The 20,184-nt window shown below is 34.8% G+C and overlaps 1 protein-coding gene across 16 annotated transcripts in view; it reads right to left on the reverse strand.

The window, feature by feature from the left end:
• The window catches only part of RFX3 (regulatory factor X3), a 264,606-nt gene that overhangs the window by 165,459 nt on the left and 78,963 nt on the right, over positions 1 to 20,184 (reverse strand). For 2 of the 16 annotated variants that reach the window (XM_070248213.1, XM_070248216.1), the window contains one exon: positions 13,931 to 13,989. The exons of the other annotated variants lie outside the window; for them this stretch is intronic. The gene's annotated coding sequence lies outside the window, so the exon portion shown is untranslated. The remainder of the gene's footprint in view (positions 1 to 13,930; positions 13,990 to 20,184) is intronic. 16 annotated transcript variants of the gene reach the window in all.

Genomic DNA, 20,184 nt, shown 5'->3' on the forward strand with positions numbered 1-20,184 from the left:
AATCAGGGGGTCTTTGGTACACATACAAGGGTTTGTTGCTCCCTGACTTTAATATACAGTCATAAATTGCCTTCAGTAACTCCAAGAAAAATACATTTAACTCTACCATGTAATGGCATTGCAGTCAAGGGCACTAAAGGAGCAGCAGACAGAACCTTAAGGAAGGTTACAGGCCAAAGATAGTGTTCAGGGAAACTAAGCTTCCTACCAATGCTCTGGAATAGTCCTCTAGTCCAATTACCATCTTCATTCCTGCTTGAGCACAGAGCCATCTTCCCTTGACATATGCCAAGCAATTCATCATATACTTTTACCTAATAATTTTGCTGCTTCAAATACTCATATGGAATACATTTTGGGGCATAAATTTTGCTGATCTGAAGAGCAGAGAAAAGTTAAAATTTCTCAGTTCTCAATCAGATCTTTTATATTACTTCTTCAATATCTCAGAAAGTCTGTGTCGTAGTGCCCATCTCTCACACACACACCCATACACACACACACCCCACCACACACAATAGGTATTTGGTATGAAAAGTTTGGACACACAGTACATCACACACACACAAGTACACACAGAGGCAGAAGACCTTCCAAAAGGTTCCAACTTTGGCTATAGGGTATGGCTGTGGAAAAAAACACTAATTGCAAAGACATCAGGACTCTTACGTTTCAGCCTCATTGTCCCCCACCGCCGGCAGAGATGGCCATGGGGTTATAACACTAGGTCTACTTTGCCAAAATTCAACTTTATTGCTAAGAATCATTTTGCCAAACGGCTAAGTTGATAAACGGATCAATTTACTGAAAACTTGTTTCTTTTAACCATTTATACTGTTGACACAATTAGTATCAGAAGAAACAGTTTTAAAGAGACTTTGAGGATTTCTGTGATGTTTACGTTGATGAGTTCAAGGTCTTAATTTACCTGAAATTTTGCTGCAGGTCAGCACTCCAGCCTACCCATGATTATATTCTGGAATTTTGCCATTTTCTGGGCCAATGACTTTTGAGAATGAGAATTTGTTTATTTTAAATTAAAGGGATGTGCATATCTTGAATGCCATGGAGTTTATAAACGACAATAGAGAAGATTATTTCTTTCAACACATTTTCATCCATTAAAGGCATTCTGTACTTCTCTTAATTCACAAAGCTGTTAACCAGTTCAACCAGATGAATATGTTGCTTCTGTTTTAAGCAACTAAAAAGCACTCAGTATACTAAATATCAATGATAAAATCTGGCACCCAACTGACTTGGACTGATAAATATTTCTACTACAAAACGTCTGGGATGAAATTGCTATTGAAAAATTAAAACGCATTAATACTTTCTACCAAAAGTTTCAAAAGCTTTTGAGACTATTCTATTCAATATTATGTGATAAACATTATATGTAGTTAACACAAACATATTTCGGATAGTTGATAATTTGGAAAACTGGTCCTTAGGCAAATTGATAAATCAGAGTACTTGGTAAATGTAACAAAATGGCCATTCAATGAATTTACGTTTCAGCAAACTGCTTTTAGAAGAACTATCCATTCAGTGAATTGAACACTCAGTACATTTTGGGGGGGGATAGGAGGGATACGTTTTCAGATAATTGGCCTGCTTCCCAATATCACAGCATTTTAAAGTTAGAAAGTACCCAGGAGATCATTTAGTTCAGGCCCCCATTTTACAGGGCATCTAAGACTGATAAACCAGATGGATCTATTAGTATCAGAGGTGGCATTAGAACTCAGAACTCCCAATTCCCAGTCAATAGCTCTTTCTAACAGACTATGGTTTATAGAAGAAAGAAGGAAGGCACTGAAAAAGAAGTAAGAAGGCCTGCCAGAAGCTCAAAGTGCTTATTACATAAAGAAAGAAATACTCATAACATGGATAATGCAATCCTAAAATAAGAGGGTCTCTTAGATGTTTCCAGGTTTCTTTCTTACACAAATGAATAAGGCACTGTTTCGGGGTGTTTAACAAGATTTCAAGTAAGGCAAACTTTGTGTGTGCATGGAGATATCAACTAAAATGGTTCACTTGATTTTATATTCCGCAGAGATTCTGGATCATCTTACAACATTGTTTTTTTTTTGCAGATAAATGGAGTTATCTTGCTGCTGTAGGTTCAGTATTTTACTATTATATAGAGTCTCTGAGCATTTCAGGCTCACAATTTTATTATTGCATCATCTCTGCATGTAACCTATAATACACAAACTGACTAACTATGTTTACACTGAAATAAAGAAACCAAAAAGACTAGTTTCTAGTTCACCAGGAAGAAGGGGAAAAGCAAAATTCTACATCACAGAAATTGCCACCAAAATAAACAGGGAACAAATTCTGAATTTTCACTCACAGCAAATAAGTGTAATTTTCGGGTGTGAGACAGAAACCTTTTAAATGTAATGGTTTGTGTAACAGCTTTTATAAGGTGCACTTTTCACTGTCAAACAGCATGAAAGGCTCATAAGGGTAATCAGTTTCAGATAGTAGGTTTACAAGCTTTCCACAACTTGTACTATTTATCCATGTTCAAATGCTTTATAATTACCTCTTTACATACTATGTTCACGCTTTCTTTTAAAAAGATTTTAAAATTGTTATGTACAAATGCAACTCTGAAACCAACCATATTACTTGATTTCTTTAATCATCTGATGCATGCTCTTGGTTTTTATTAGCTCACAAGTTGCCCAGATATAATTTACATAAAAGTAGTGCTTCTGCAATATTGAAGAATATTAAAGCAAAGTAGAAGCAAACATCTCCCAACATAACCTACTCAAAAATTACGTTTTCTATGTAACCTTTCTCGTGAAGGTAATATAATTGATTTTCTTGTTGAACCAAAACAGTAAGCTAACATTTACATATTACATTCAAAACCACGTACAAATATGGGCTGATTACTTCTCATGGTTTCATGCAGCCACTTTTCTCACAAACCAGGTTTACAAAGATGGTATTTTCTATATGCAACAGAAGGTTATTTACATATGAAAACTCCATTCCCTTTCCCTATAAGGTTTACTCAACATTGAATGATAGATTCTTTTTAATTAAGAAAAGAGAATTTTTAAAACAGGCTAATGAATCAATGATTCTTCCTCTCTTTTCCTCTCCTTCTCTCTCCCTCAGTCCATTTCTGTCTGTCTTCTCTTTCACCTCCCATCCCACCCACCCACCCTCAGCACTACCTTCCCAAATATAAAGACCTAGTCAGGCCCATTGTTAAACAGTAGCCACACAACAGTCCTGCCAAATTGTTCTACGTATATAACCTGAGTCAGCAGTGTAGCTTAATTATATCAATACTTTTGTCCTTTGAAATTATTTTTGTATATCTTGATGACCTATTTTGACATTATCCATAGGTTTGATCTTACAGTCACACTGCTTAGATCACTACAGACATCAAAAATAACAGCTTGACTATTTTTCAATACTTATACATAAGCCATATGGCCAAAATATTTGGTGCTCAAAATAAAGCTTATTGTGAAATCAAACGACCAGTGCTCAATATTCCTGGCTTGTACTTTCCAGACTACAATAGAACTTTATAATAAGACCTCTAAAGGTCAGTACTAGTCACATTGTATTATTTGACTTTATGTGGTTACTTCAGAGCAACGCTGGCTCATCAACTCTAAGGTTGAACAGCCCCTTCTAGGTAATGACCTTGAGTCACGGTTTGGGTTGTATTGGTTAGAATATCCATTATGAAGCTCTATCATATCAATTTACTAGGAAATATTATGAATTACACAATTTAGCGCTTAGCCAGAATCTAAGGAAATGCCACTTTATTTTTAAGTGCACAAATTGTAATCAGCGAAAGGTAAAAGAAGCAAAGGCTTCAAACAATTTAATAAGAAAAGATTTATTAATTCGTTTTGCTGTCTTTTCTTCTTCAGAGGGCTCTAAACAAAAATATCATTTTCCTAAGGTAGATATATTGAGTAAAAACTTATAAAAGAAAGGTGCAAATGGTGAAGTTGGCATTTCTGAAGTTGAACAGCTGTCGCTCCAAACTCATGTAAGTCAGTGAAACCTGTGAGTCCCTGAGGAAACTTCTGACGATGCCATGTGGCAGCCACAAAAGCTACTGCCTGGTTCCAAGATATAGTAGGCCATTCATTTTTGAGCCATTCCAACTACATTACAGACTTATTTTTAGAAAGAGAAGGAAATTTATAACTATCTTTGAACTTCCAGAAAAAAATTATAAATTTCTTACTTTTCTTTATTATTGTTGCTGGCAATTCAACTTTTAAATTCACTTTTATTCCAAATTGAATATTAATAAAGCTAACACCAATGCTGAAAAGCTATGTTTATTGTTTAATGTGAGTTGACTAAAAATCAGTAAATATAGAGAATAAGGCAATTTAAAAAAATAAGATGCTAATATGTTTTATATTGACGAATCTGAAACTGGCACTTCTTAAATTGGTTCTCAAAGCACAAGATTTGTATACATGCAAGTTTATCTCAGTTTAACAAGAAAAATCCAAAAACTCAAAAAACCCATTGCTTGGGAAATACATACAATACACGCATTTCTACAAAATTTGTCACTTTACAGCAACATCTAAATTTTTCCAGTTAGAACCTTTTCTCCTAAAGAGAACTTGTCCAAGATAGAAACAGCTACGTTTTCTTAGGAGAATATTATTAAAATATTTGTTAAAGCATAATATAACACATACCAAGTAGAACTTCTTAAGTGCACTAAACTTACCCAATAAATTATTTTGTTAAATATTATATGACTTAACAGTAATTAAGAATTCATAATTTGTGACATGTTCCCTCTCAAGGATGTAAAATCAAATTATTTTTTTCATGGGAGTTAAATTTATATTTTAGGGCTAACGTTTTATAGTTTATGATTTGTTGGAGTTGCTCAGGAATGAACTCTTTTCCTTTTATTTTATTTTTAAATGGCTCACTTTCAGTATTTAGATTATGCTCTTTTTCATATATAGGTTTAACTGGAGGGGGAAAAAACCTCAATAGAAAAAATTACCTAAAACTACTGCAGCTCCTGGATACCATTTCTTTGAAGAATTCATCCCTGCTTCCCTTTCTTCTTGCTTTGAAGACAAGGAACAAATGCTTCCTGAATGTGGAGTTTAACCGACCAGTTCACTGCTTTAACTTCAGAGTCAAGATAGTTGCAGCAGATACAAGCTAAGTTCTGTACTATAGCAGTTCTCTTGGCAACTGTGAGTAACATTGCAGGAGAAAACATTTTATGCTTTTTTGCACGCTATCTCAGTGTGGGAGGATGAATACTAAATAATAAGTCAGGAAACAGAAAAAAAAAATGATACCCTCCACTTAGATAACATGAAAAAAGGTAAGGCTGGTGTTTGTTACCTAAAAGATTCTCCCAATAAATCAGGATTGTTTTCTTTCATCTTCAGCTCCCCAGTTACATACAATTCAAAAGAAAAGAAAAAGCTACCATTTATTGAGCACCTACCACTAAACTTAATACCTTAACTCTAATTCTAACAACCTCGTAAAATGTGTGTTGTTCTCTACTTTATTAAAATGGACAAGGTCCAGAAAAACCCAAATATTTCCCCAAAGTTTTACCACTAGTAAAAGACAACACTAGGACCCACGTGGAACTCCATTTGACTATATAATCTATGTTCTTGCCATACTCCCGTCTGATTACAATTTTTTTGTTTTTCATATTTCCAAGTATATGGAAACAAAGTTTGCGTTTCACATTTGAAATTCTCAACTGTTACAAGAACAGCATTCTTAAGAGTAAAATCATGTTCCTGCAAAGTCACTGAGAAATTAAAAAACATCATGGACTTCTTTTGTGTTCATTACACACACCAGTTTCAAAGACCAGAAGACGTATCTGCTGTCTTACTGAAAGAGCATATTTCATTAGATAGCATTTTAATAGGTATAATAACAGTTCCCAATCTATTTAAGATTAAAACTAATAAATTATGCTCACCACCTCTGCCCACCATAAATTCAGTACATACTCACGCACTGAATGCAGGCCTCTGCCATTAGATGCTGGAAAAGATGGCAAGATAAGGAAAGCATTAACTTCCCTGGTTACCTCTTCTTTTTTCTCCCCCTAATAAGGACTAGTCCACTAAGACACCTTTGTTCTCCTATGTTCCACTCTGCACACACTGTTGCTCTAATAACATTTTGTAGCTTCAACATTCACTTGTATATCATGATGACTTTCAAATCCATTGTCTCAGATCCTCCTTCTCATTTACCTAAAATGTAATTCCATAATATGAACTGCCTCTTTGCAAATGCAACACAGTGAGATCCAAGATGATATTCTCTCTCACATCACATCAGTGCTGACTCCTCAACCACTCTCCTTCTATCAGTTTCCAGAAAATAGGGTAATGTCGCTGACTGTCCCAGCCTCTGGCCTTCCTGGAGGTTTATTCACTGTGTAGCTCTCGCCTAAACTCTGAACCTATTTGGGTTAACCACTGTATCCACTCATAGTAACATCATCTATGTTAACTATTTCATCTCTCACATGTATACAGACATTGCTAGTTCTAAATGACAGAATAAAGTGTTAAGAGATAATTGACTATACAAATAAACTAAAAGCACTTACTTGGGAGTCAGGTATTAACTCCATAATTCTTACATGGCAAGCATTTTTCAAGTCCTACAATGTACCAAGCAATTTAACTAGGTGCTTTATAAATACTATATCATTTAATTTTGACAACCAAGATAGAAAACAAATACTATATGAGTACATAGGACAACTCCTTGATGAGGTGATTAGTATCCACATTTTAGGCATAAAAGTTAGAGGGGTTAAATAACTCATCCAGGGTCACATATCTAGCAAGCAATAGTGCTAGAATTCAAATCTAGGTCTAGCTGACTTTAAGACCAGTAATCCTTACATTATGCTATGTTAGGCCTGTTTCTGCCATTTACTAAAGCCACTTTAACCTGAGCCTTAGTTTTCTTGTCCAGAAAAAGAAAGGGCGTTACGAGTGTCCCTGTGGGAGGAACAAGAAGCCAGTAGGAAAGCATCTGAAGTGGGGCATTTTTCAAAGTTCTCACACATTCACCCAACATGATCCAGTATGGTCATCCATCCCACTTCCCCAACTGCTGTTGAGAATCACTGGCTTTTCTTATACTGCACATGAAGTAGTATAATAATAATATATGAAGGGAAACTGTGATAAGATAAAGAAGAACACTATACACCAAAAGAATAAAACAGAGGTTTAGCAATAAGCCAATAAAGGGGATAAGATGGAATCATAAAATTATTCAAGTCATCTAAAAGAAAGCAAGAAAACAGGAAAAAGGAACCAAAGAATAGATAGAACAAATGGAAAACAAATAGCAACATGGCACATTTAAACTCAACCACATCAGTAATCACATAAAATGTAGGTTAAACACATCAATGAAAAGGCAAAGATTGTTAAATCGTATAAGAAACAAAGACCAAGCTAACCTGTTTATAAGAAATGCATTTTAAATATAATGTCACAGAAGGTTAAAAGTAAAAGAATTCAAAAAGATATACCATGCTATACCAATGCCAAACAAAGTAGCTTTCAAAGCAGGATATATAATGGAATAAGGAGGGTCATTTCATAATGATAAAGGAGTTAATTCATCAAGAGAACATACAATCCTAAATGTTTATGCACCTATTACCAGAATTTAAAAATACATGAAGCAAAACCTGATTAAAATGAAAAAGAGAAATAGTAAAGCACACTATCAGAGATGGAGATTTTAATACTCATCTTTCAATAACTGATGTAAAAAGTAGACAGAAAATCAGTAAGGATAGAGAAAACCTGAACAACACCATCAACTAACTGGATCTAACTGACATTCGTAGGACACTCCACCCGACAACAGCAGAATACACCTTTTTCTCAAGTACATACAGAACATTTACCAAGACAGATCTATTTTGACGATAAAAGAAGTCTCAACAAAGTTCAAAGGATTCAATTCTTATAAAGTTGCCTAATCACAATAGAATTAAATTAGAATCAATAATAGAACAATACCAGGAAAATCACCAAATAATTAGAAATGGTACAATACACTTCTAAATAACGCATGAGTCTAAGAAGAAATAAAAAGGGAAATTAGAAAGTATTTTGAACTGAATGAAAATGAAAGCACGATATATTAAAATTTAGGAGATGCCTTACCTCCTCAATAAATATGAGTGAAGAAAAAAGAAGAGTTAAATGAATTAATCAATCAACAGACTTTCAGTAAGCAGTCAGGAATTAAGAATAAAAGAAAGAAGATTATGAATTCATAAAATATTAGAACTGGAGGAATTCTAGAAATCTTTGTAAAATTCATAAACCCACAAAACTTACAGAAGAAACAGTTCCAGGAAGAACATATGATTTGCTTAATAGAGTTTATAATAGTAAATATTTAAAAATGAGCAGTCTCTGCTAGTAGCTACATTATACAAATATCTGAGTTATTTAAATGCCGATTTTCACCTAATAAAAGCAGATAAAGGTTGTATAAATAAAATTTGCACATTTGTTGGCCTGTGCCTGGTTAATGTGAGCATTTTGTGCTTTATATGTAGGTTTTCTATATTTACACACACAGCATAATATTTGAGAGTACTGAATTCTGGATTCACATTGCCTGAATACTCTGGCTTTACCACCACTAGTAGCCATGATATTGAGCAAGTTATTAATCACCAATGCCTCAGTTTTCTCAACCATAAAATAGGAATAAACTGCAAAATGAGAATAAGTAGTTCCTACCTCCTAAAGCAACTGTTAAAGATTAAACAAATTAATGCCTTTTGCAGGCTTACAGCAGTGCCTGATGCATAGTAAGGGCTCAATAAACGACAACTATTAGCGTTGATTTCTAATTACTTGAAGCTTATTAGTCAAGACAATGACTTTAAATTTTTTAATTAGGTTGACATCAATTAAAATAAGATATTAGCACAGAAAAAAATGGGTTGCCTCCAATTCATAAGTGTTAAAAAATTTAAAAACGATTCCATGTTATTTGAAAGCCAATGTCAAAACAAAGCTGGGGCAATTTCTTTTCAAAGCGAGAGACAATGATCCAAGGAAAAATTATCTATTACATGGAGTGTTTTTGGACCAACCAACAAATTTAATACTACCACGTATGAGATAATATTAAAGTTACACATTAGGGCTATCCTGCTGTTTTCAACTATTCCTTCTAATGTGCTCCATTCAACTAGAATTTATGGATTTAAATATTATAATTTTTAAAAGACAAAACACATTTCTAAATTTATTTTTAAATGGATAAAAGGCAGCATTCAGCAGTTTGTCATTTGAACGAATTCTATTTGGTATAAGAAAACAACAAAACTAATGTGGAACACATTTCACATTTTTTATTTTATGAAACTAATGCTTTCAACACTGCATACATTACTAAAAGCACAAAAATAGATGCTGTACTATCAAACTGTAAAGAATATAAATTGATATAAAAAACAATTTTTTAATTAAAACAATCTCATATGTCCTAAAGAATAAGGTAAAACAAATATATTTTTACTAAGTATCTCCAAAATTTCATACTTTAATAAAAACTACTATTTGTAATGCATGCTCTTTTTGACAACGATGCCAAAGCCGCCTCAGCTGGGCTGAATGAGTATGCGCCTGAATCAATAAGGTAATAAAATACCAAATAAGTCTGACTTACTCTATCCCACTGCTTTGAAAAGTAGGTGAGTAGATTTTCTATACCTTTAATAACGTAACTAAAATTTCACCCATAACCTTAGCATTTACAAAAATATCTTTCTCTTCTCTTCATACCACACAGGCACATTTTCTTCACAGAAAATTACGAGGAAGCTGGTCATGATGGCACATAAAGGCAATGAGTGAGACTAGCTGGAAAAGGCAGAAAAGCACGTGGGCACCCACAGCACTACTTGTTCCTTTCTGATGCCTCTCAGCTACCATCCATCCTTCAGTCAGCCAGCAGATTAAAGCTCTCAGCATGTATGCTGCCTTCTTTGAACTTTTTGCAATGAACTATACCAACCAGTATAGTTGGGAGAAGGATCAAATCCAGGAAAACACTCATGCACAGTGGAGTATTAATGGGATATTAGCTAAACCATCCTAGCATACGTACCTCTCACCTGAGAGGAAGGCCGGTCTTATTTCAGCCCCGACTTTTCCCTACGTTGCTGAACGGATCCTGAAACAAACTTGGGTTTTCTGTGCTGTTGCTACTGTTGGTGGTGGGGGTGGTGGTGGAGATGCATGTGTGTGTGTTTGTATTTTAAAAAGGAGATGACTTAAAGGCAAAAACACTATGACTCCTCTGCCCTGGCATGGAGTGGATCTGCCCAACCTTACAGGATGTGAGTTCACAACATAAATGAATTCTGAATTGTCAAACAGCAAAGGAGAAACCCTTCTACTGCCTTCTCAGAAGAACCTCTTCTCTACCCTTTGATGCTACTTGGAATAAAAAAATCTTCTAAGTGATTTACAGATCAAATTCAACAACCTGAATCATTCATTATGCTAGTTAAGAAGGGTCCATAATAAGTCAGATTTATTTACAGTTCTGCCCAATTTAGCTACTTTCTTAGAAGGTCAACAATACATACTGTGGAGTGAAAACATGGTATTCAAGAAACAAGGAGACTGACTGCTATGTGTAAGGAGCTGCTATATATGAGACACATTGAGGGGCAAGGGGCTTTATAAAAACAAATAGCTTCAAAAGGAGAAACGTATTTCAGAAACGTGATTTCTGTATGATTTCAGTATGTCTGACTGGACTGTCACAATAGAGCTATATTAAAAAAAAAACCTACAAAAAAAGAAGCTCCACAAAAATAGTACTTTTGTCAAAAAACTAAAGAGCTGCAAGAAAATTGACAATCCTGAGAGGATAAAAGATGAAAACAGAAGTTATTTCCTTATTATAGGATTATACTATAGACTAGTCAGACTAAATGAAGACTCTGGATGACTACAGACTGCTTTCCTAAAATCAATTTGACACTGTCCAAACATATGCTAAGAATTCTATTCAGCTTTAAAACAATGAGTGGATGTGTATGAACTGGACCTATGATACACTAGCGATGGGAATGTAAAATGCTACAACCACTTCAGAAAGTACTTTAGAAATTTCTTCTAAATTTAAACATACATTAACCACATGACCCAGCAATTCCACTCATAGGTATTTCTCCAAGAAAAATAAAAACATTTGTATGAACAAAGACTTGTACACAAATATTCATAGCAGCTTTGTTCATAATAGCCAAAAACTGAAAACAACCAAATGTCCATCAACAGGTGAATGGACAAATTGTAGTCTATACATATAATGGAATACTAATCAGCAACAAAAAGAAAAGAACTATTCATATACACAACACAGATGAATCACAACAATGTTGTGCAGAGCAAAAGAAGCCAGATACAAACGAATGCATACTGTATGATCTCATTTACATGGAATTCTAGAAAGCAGATGAGTGCTTGCCTGGGGCTGGGAATAAGAGGTGGGCATGATGTTGAGTAGGGGCACAAGGAAGCTTTGGGAGGGAGAGAAATTGTTCTACATTTTAACTGTAGTGGTGGTTACATGGATACAAATTTTTTAAAACCCAATTGAACATTTTAAAAGGGTATATTTTAATGTATGTATTGTGTATTCTACAATATGTGTACTTCAATTAAGATGAATAAAAAACAACAACAAAATTTTGGAAGTAACATATTGAAAATGAGGAAATAAATATCCCCACTATACTAACTGCACTATTAAGATATCAAGGGTATGGTGTCTCTTTCTATGAACATTTAAAGGAAACAAAATTTTTAAAACTTAAGAGGAAGGTAAGTTGAATGGTGAGTGTATCTGGCAATGCTATCACACATGAAAAATGATTGAATGTTTAGTCTGGTGACAAGAAGATGAAATAGGGTTACATAATTGCCTTCATATGTACAAAGTGCTACCCTCTAAGGGGAAGAAACAGATTCCTACTCAGTAGAAGCTACAAACACACAAATTTTGTCCTCAGTATATAGAAGACAATAATTATACTTCAAATTAAAAATCAAATCACCCTTTTAATATTCACTATATCCCAGATACAATGCAACATGAACCTTCTAAGAAAGTAGTTACTGAGTTCTCATCACTGAACTCTGCCTGTCAGACTTACTGAAGAGGGCATTAGATAGGTTGATGGATTAGATGCCCTTTAAGAGTCTTTTTAGAGTGTATTTTGTCCCTTTAATAAAATTTGAAGTAAAATTTCATGATTTCAAGTTACTGAATTTTATACTGGTTACTAGTACCATGCATTTCATATTTTGGTGTTCAATAACTATTTTTTAAAATTAAATTGTGCTTTACTTTTTGGGAAAATAAAATACACTAGAATGATTCACTTTCTAATGAAATTTCAGGTATTACCTAACAGTCCAAAAAGAAAATTGTTGACACAGAAAAAGATAAGCCATGTGTTCTATAAATGTAAAATGATTGGCCCAAGAAAATAGTGCTTTTCCTACTATTCAGGGGAAAAAGAGTTCTCTAATGGTAAGAATGACAGAGAAAGTTAAAATTTAAAGTAGATCTTAAAGGTAAGGTAAGCTATAGATGGATGTAAAGGATGATGGCATACATGATAGGCATTAATCACCTCCCTTTGCGTTTACTCTTCATTTTTCTTTTCCCAGAAGGTAGACCTTTCTTTTAGGGATCCAAGGATTCCAAAGAAGTTAACTCCACCCTTCACTCCAGGGATGGAACACACAATCCTGGATACAACAGTTAGGACTTTGCACCATCACGGCCACAATGATTAGTCGTGAGGTGGAAATATGACCTACACTAGTTGAATCAAAGTAAATATCAGGACTTTTGTTAGAAATACTGAGACAAATACATTTTTCCGAGTGGAGGTAAATACAGAAACAATAAGCCTCAGGAACTACTAGAAGCCATATCAGAACCGAGACAAAAGTATCAGAATGAAACCAACACTGGGAAGCCAGAATAAAGAAATGGAAGTCACTAAGTCTCTGGATCATTCCCAAAGTAGCCCTATCTTTGGGCTTTTGAGTTACACTAGCTAATGTATTCCCTTTGTGGCTTAAATACATTTGAGTCATTTTTTAAATTATTGTTTTTTATTACTTACAACAAAAACTGAGAAGGCAGGAACTTCATGCAAAGAAAAATAGACTAGAATGCACAAGATGTCAGTAAGACTTAAAGATTGGTCTCAGAATTTTTAGCCAAATTTATTACTAAAGCAATTCTGGTGTTAAATACAGACATATCTAAGTTCCCATTCACTGAGCATATTTTATTTGCTCTATGTGGATATTTCTTATGAGCACTTACTTTAAAACTTGTAAATGTTTTTAGATCCATTTCAACTAGCTCCTCCACATGAGCCCCAGACTTAATGGGTCTGGGCTGTAATCTTGAAGTGGGGTGAAAACAAGATGCTGCCACCTCTATTCTCAATTTGCCACAATCAACTAGAAGTTGGGTTAAAGAGCCATGAAATTCTGGATTTCAGCTCCAAAAAGATGAGGGAAACATGGACAACATTAAGATAACCTCTGCTCCACAAAGTTTCTCACTACTATTCTCGAACTCTGTTCCAGGTCCCAAATAAATCAGAGCCCTGAGGATACAATTATAAAACTTCTAACAACCAGACTATAAAGCTACCAGATGGCAAAATTGCTAAAAAGAAAGCTGCTATTAAAAGCAAAGGACCCCAAGATTAATGTGACTCATCATTTTAAATATTTCAGTTAAAAATTATATGGGAAAAAAATAAGTACTTGTAAGAAAAGACTTAATTGGTCTCACTTACCACTTTGGAATTTTGAAAACCACTGCAGACTCCAGTCTATGTTCCTCTGATAAATATATCTGAATAAATAAGAAATAGGATGCTGTCTTTGGTGACCTTCAGGTGCAAAATCTCTTAAATTTCATTTTGTCCAAATATTACTTGAGAAAATTTTTTAAAATATTCATAAGTGCCTGTAGAATATTTTTAGGACAGTATCTTCCCAAAGACGGGTGAGGAGAAAAAATAAATAGCAAGTTCGGTCACATAGTTGACTGTTTTATTAATTGAAAAAGAAATTATATATTCAGGCTTCCTAATACAGAAATAGAAATTATGAGAGATTTTCATGCTCTGCAATTCTATAAGTAATTTCTCATTCATAACTGTTTATCCCTAAAATTACATATATTTATACACACACCAAAAGAGAGACTGAATTCATCCTGAGCTTTCCTTACAGAAAGGATATCAGTCCCAACTTAATTTAAGATTAAAACTTTAGGTGGAGATCAGAGGTTAGGGCTTGTTTTAAAAAATAATATACCTTAAATAAGAAAACTTTGTACCTTTTTTACAGTTCCTCACTGCTTGGCAAAAACAAAGAAAAACATGGTAGAATAAATGTGTCAAAAGCCATGTGATCACAGGCAAATTATATTCTATTTCTATATTATTATATATTTTCTCCAATAAGCTGGCATTACTTTTGTAATAAAAACACAAAATCCTTTCTTTTTAAATGGACCCAGGCATGTATAAAGACCTTATAATTCCACATTTTTAAGTGTGTAAAATGGTCCTACCTTCTCTGCACCGTATCTTTCCCCATACGGGATAAAGCTAATTGCTCCTTTGGGAATGGTGGTGGAATACTGAAAGCCACTTGGTAGTCTCCTCACCACCACCTTAATGACCACTGGCTATTTCAGCAGTTTAATTATAATGTGCCTAGGTATGGGACATCATAGTTTATCCTGCTTGGGGTTAGCTGACCTTTCTGGATGTGTAAGTTGATGCTTTCTGAAATATGAAAAATTTTCAAGCTTTATTTCTTAAATACTTCTTATTCACCATTTTTATGCTCTTCTCCTTCTGTGACTCCAATCACACACATGCTAGACCCTTAGGTACTATCTCTTAAGTCTCTTCTTTTTTTTTCCTAGGTTCTTCATATTGAATAAATTTTATTGATATGCTTCAAGTTCACTGATTTTTCTACTATCTCCAATATACTGTTACGCTCGACCATAAATTCTTAATTACAATCATTGTTCTTTCCAGTTCTAGAATTTCCATTTGGCTTTTTTTATAGTTTCCATTTCTCTGCCACAATTTCCTATCTGTTCCATCACTAAGACCATAGTAGTTGTTGGTTTGCTTTTTTTTAAGCCTTATATGTGTATGCATACTTAACCCTTTGTCAGCTGAACACAACATCTAGGCCATCTCAAGGTCTGTGCTGTTGATTTTTTTTGTATGTCTAGTAATTGTTTAATTATATATTCAATAGTATGATTATAAAATGTAATAGAGTGTAGAGAACCTGGATTCTGATTTTGCTACGTTCTTCTGAAGAGTGGTGACTTTTTTTCTCAGGCAGTATAACTACTGGTTGAACATCTTGAATTTGTTTATATATTGTTGGAATGATTTTCAGGAAAGCTCAAGGTGTTTCACAAGTTCAGTTCTAGTTCAGCAGGCTCAAACTTCTATCTTTGTCTTCCTTGTAGATTTTGTTGAGGTCTAGTTTTGAACTTGTTAGGGTGGATCTAGAGTAAGCCTTACTCTAGGACATAGAACTTACTTCTAAGGTGTGGAGTTCTTGGTTCTCATCTGGATACCTAGCATGTTAATAATATCTCTCCACTCTGCCTAGGACAGAACTCCAAAGTCTACTAGGAACCTTTAATATGTCTTTCCATTTCCAGATCCCTAGTAAGCTCACAGATTCTCTTTTGATACATATGAAGTCCATCTCTCAGCTAAGGACTCATGGGGAACCCACATTTAGAATTCTGGACGCCCATTTCTGTATACCTTTCTCCTTTCTGGTGCACTGCTCCAGATTCCAGCTGTTTCAACTGCCCTAAACTCTGATCTCTGCTTTCTGAGGTCAGAGGCACCACTGTTTCTGCTTGGACTCCATATCCCTGTGTCACAGTCAGGAAATTATCTCTAGGCAGAAAGCCAGGGCAGACATGGGGCTCTTCTTATGAGTGTGCACTCTTTTAATAACCACAGTCTTGTACTGCTTGTTGTCCAATGCCCGAGAACAGTTGCCTCATATATTTTCTTCACTTTTATCAGTTTATGGGAGGAGGGTTAGACCAGTCCTAGTTACTCTATCAAGGCCAGTAGCAGATGCTCTTGTCCATATTATTTTAAATGATTCTTGTTTTTTCTCATTCTCTTAATTTCTATTTGTCTTCTCTACCCACCCTCAATTTGTATAATTTTTGAGCCTGAGTTAAATTGACATATACTGCAAAATAATTTTGATAAAATATTTTTTAATTTAAGACCTTATAATGAGGATGGAACACTTTGAAAATATTAATAAGTTTTATAGAGTTTCTGAAATTTAAGCAAAAATGTTTTAAATTTAAATTCTTTCCTCTCATACTTACTTTCCTTTTCATGAAAAATAATAGCACAAGCAAAACATCAGCAATACTCTGCTGCCATACTGCCTTTCACACTGCTAAAGGAGGTTTGTTTATTTTTATTTAAGGCAAAATAAAAAGAATAGAAAAGAAAAACCTCACATTATCAGAATTGTCCTCATTTCCCAATTTCTCAAGTTGGTCTGATCTCAACCTTCGGAAGCACAAAGGTCTTCTTACCCATATTTAAAGACTATGGAAATATCTACCTGTTCCCCAGACAAATGAGAGATTTAAATGGGAAATCAAAATAAACATCACAAAGTCTTTAAAATTTTTAAAACATTTACATGAAATGGTGAGTCCCACAAAGGAAGCATATTTTTTGCCAAGCATGAGTTTCTCAGTTGATTTAAATACTTGATATACTAACTCAAGCAAATGCTTGGAGATAGACAGGGCCGACTTATCCACTAAGCACAGTGCCTGGGGCCCATAATACTTTCAGGGGCCCACAAAAATGTTTTAATTTCACTTAAAATCAGAAGAGTAACTAAAAATTTAGGTCAAAGAGAATGTTTAACTTTTCTTAATATATTTGTCCTTATATCAACACAGTCATAAAATGTAATTATAATCAAACGCCTGTGTGTGTGTTTGTGTGCGTATGTGGAGATAGACATAAATTGGCAATTGTTTTCAGATTTTCTGGGAACCTCAATATCTAATTCCTTGTCTGATTCTAGGGTATGAGGTCTCTAGACATTCTTCCCTCTCAATTCCTGGAGGTGGCAATTCCATCCCTCAACTATTTGCCTCTGATCTTTTTGGTTTGCCTGAACTAAATCCACTTGCAAACTAATTGTACTCTGGGAAGCTAGACATCTCCATGGCCTCTTTTAAGCTACCATGTAGTAGATGTTATCTTCATGGCTGCTTCGCAGCTACTTTACATTTGCTTTCTACAATAGAGAAGTAGACTTGATGTCTCTTCCTCTTTCAAAGCCCTCAGTCTCTTTGGAGCCTCCCACAAAGTTACAATTCCTGTCCAAGCGGTAGCTTCCAACTCATAGCCCACTTGTAGTGCCAAGATGATAATCACACTGAGAACCCACAAAGTCCCAAACCTTAGCTGACTTAGGTTACCAGGTTCACTCACTTTTCCTGGTTCTCTTAATTTATTTATCACTTATGGCTGTTCAAGCAAGTGATCATCTGTATTCAAATCTTCACTGTCTTACAACAACAGAAATATTCTATCTGTTCAGAGTGACCACTATAATTTTCAACAAGAGAAAAAAGTATTTAAGAGAATAAAATTACGTTTCCAAGACATTCAAAAGAAATCTTGCAAGTAATATAATCCTTACGATATACAAAAGCAGAGTGCTCTGGATTGAAGCTTGTCATGAAAGATGGATGGTGTGCTAGGAGCTAACTATTGAATCTCTTAGATCCCTTTGCTTCAGTGAAGTTCAATTAGTTTCATCAGAAAGAAGGCCTAGATCCTAGTTCCAGCTCCATACTGGTACACTCATTGGCAAAATACTTGACTTTTTATTTAGTAGTCTCAGTTTTCTCATAAATGAGGTAGACATATAAATATATGTCTTGGCAATCTTCAAAATACTGTTAGCATCAAATGAACAATTGTGCCTCAAAAGCCCTTGGTAAATTTAAAAATAAATAAATAAATTTAAACTACTACTATTTTGCCATAATGAGACCAACGTTCTTAAATCTCCTAGGCTTATTCTCCATTTTTCATAATACTATCAATCACAAAGTCAGAATCATTCTTTTCAATTTTTAAATATGTTTTATATATCAGACTTCAATGTATTTCATTTGGGTTACAGACTACAGGCTTAAAATGTGCTAAACCACTGCTTTTCAGAACAGTTCTAACACTTCCTATTCTGTAAGCTTTTCACAATCAAACAAGTAAAATTTAATCTCTGTTGTGCATTCCAAGCAATTTGTTTATACTGTAGAACAAAGGGCAGCACACTTAGTCTATAAAGGGTCAAACAGTAAATATTTCAGGCTTTGTGGTTCCACAGAGTCTCTGTCACCACTACTCAAATCTGCCAATGTAGTATGGAAGCAGTCATAGACAATATGTAAACAAACTGGCACGGCTGTCCCAAGAAGACATTATTTACAAAAACAGGCTATCAACTGGATTTTGCCTGAAGCCTGTAGTTTGCCAACCCCTGCTCTAGAAATATGCTTCTCAATCTTTACTGTGCATACTAATCACATGGAGATCTTTTTTTTTTTTTAAAGATTTTATTTTTTTCCTTTTTCTCCCCAAAGCCCCCCGGTACATAGTTGTATATTCTTCCTTGTGGGTCCTTCTAGTTGTGGCATGTGGGACGCTGCCTCAGCGTGGTTTGATGAGCAGTGCCATGTCTGCGCCCAGGATTCGAACCAACGAAACACTGGGCCACCTGCAGTGGAGCATGCAAACTTAACCACTCGGCCATGGGGCCAGCCTCATCACATGGAGATCTTAATGCAGATTCGGATTCAGTAGGTCTGAGCGGAGTCTGAGATTCTGCAATTCTAAGAACCTCCCAGTTGTCTTATGATGATCCTGGTCAAACAATGATATTTTTGAATAGCAAGGTTCTGATGAGCTCCATGAGAACAGGGAACCTATCTAATTATCTACTGTGTAGCCTCAGTGCCTAGAACAGTACTTGACACACAATAAAGCAAATATTTAAGAAACAAATGAAAAGAACCAAGAATAAGCTTCTACTAGAATGTCACGTTCTGCCTTACATCATTGTTATCTGTGTCATCCTTTATGAGGTTCATCCTTTGTTATGTTCACTTTAGCTTTTAAGTCTACCAAATCTACCAGTCTTTTTAACATGGTAGATTTTCTAATAAATGTTACTGAATTAAACCACCGTCTTGGTCCATGTACACAGTCCAAAAGCTAGTTGTTACTGACAAATCCATCCCAAACTCTTCTATTTTCCATCCCTGTTATGGGGCCATAACAGCCAAGTTTGTACTTTATGTTGCTGCCCTCTTAGCAATACCTGAGTAGATCAAAGATGAAGAGCTGAATCAAGCTGGTCTATATTCTCTCTCTTGGGATTTCTGGAACTGGGGTCTCTGTCTAGGCTGGTGACTCTGAGTAACTAAGGAGTAGTGGTGGTGACTGTATGTGGTCATGTGCATCTGAAAGTAAATTTATAGAGTGTGAAGAAGGGAGAGACATGTAGACAGAAGCAAACATAAAGGATGAGGAGAGTACTGCCTAGGCTCCTAATGGCTTTACTGATGGAGAACTCCAGTTTCTCATGAGGCCAACCTATTCTTTGGGATTTCAGGAGTTATCCAAATATCTTTCCACATTTCTGTTTTTAGATAGATTGAAATGGATTTCTGATACTTAAAATAAAAAGAATATTAAAAATAAGACAGTATCTTTCTAATTAAATACTTCCACTTATAAAGACCATATAGAAGCAAAAATATACACAGAAAATGTGTCAAAATTGCAAGAGGGAAAAATGTTAAATTGAGGAATCATCAAGTTTTCAATAACTGGAGCCTAGTAATCAAAGGCATGAGTATTATTAAATCGATTATATTTTTAGTGAAAGGATAAATGCTACCAACAGATAAGAGTACTAATATGAAGACTAA

The sequence above is a fragment of the Equus caballus genome, chromosome 23 (genome assembly GCF_041296265.1).
Source record: "Equus caballus isolate H_3958 breed thoroughbred chromosome 23, TB-T2T, whole genome shotgun sequence".
In the NCBI taxonomy this organism is placed as follows: domain Eukaryota; kingdom Metazoa; phylum Chordata; class Mammalia; order Perissodactyla; family Equidae; genus Equus; species Equus caballus.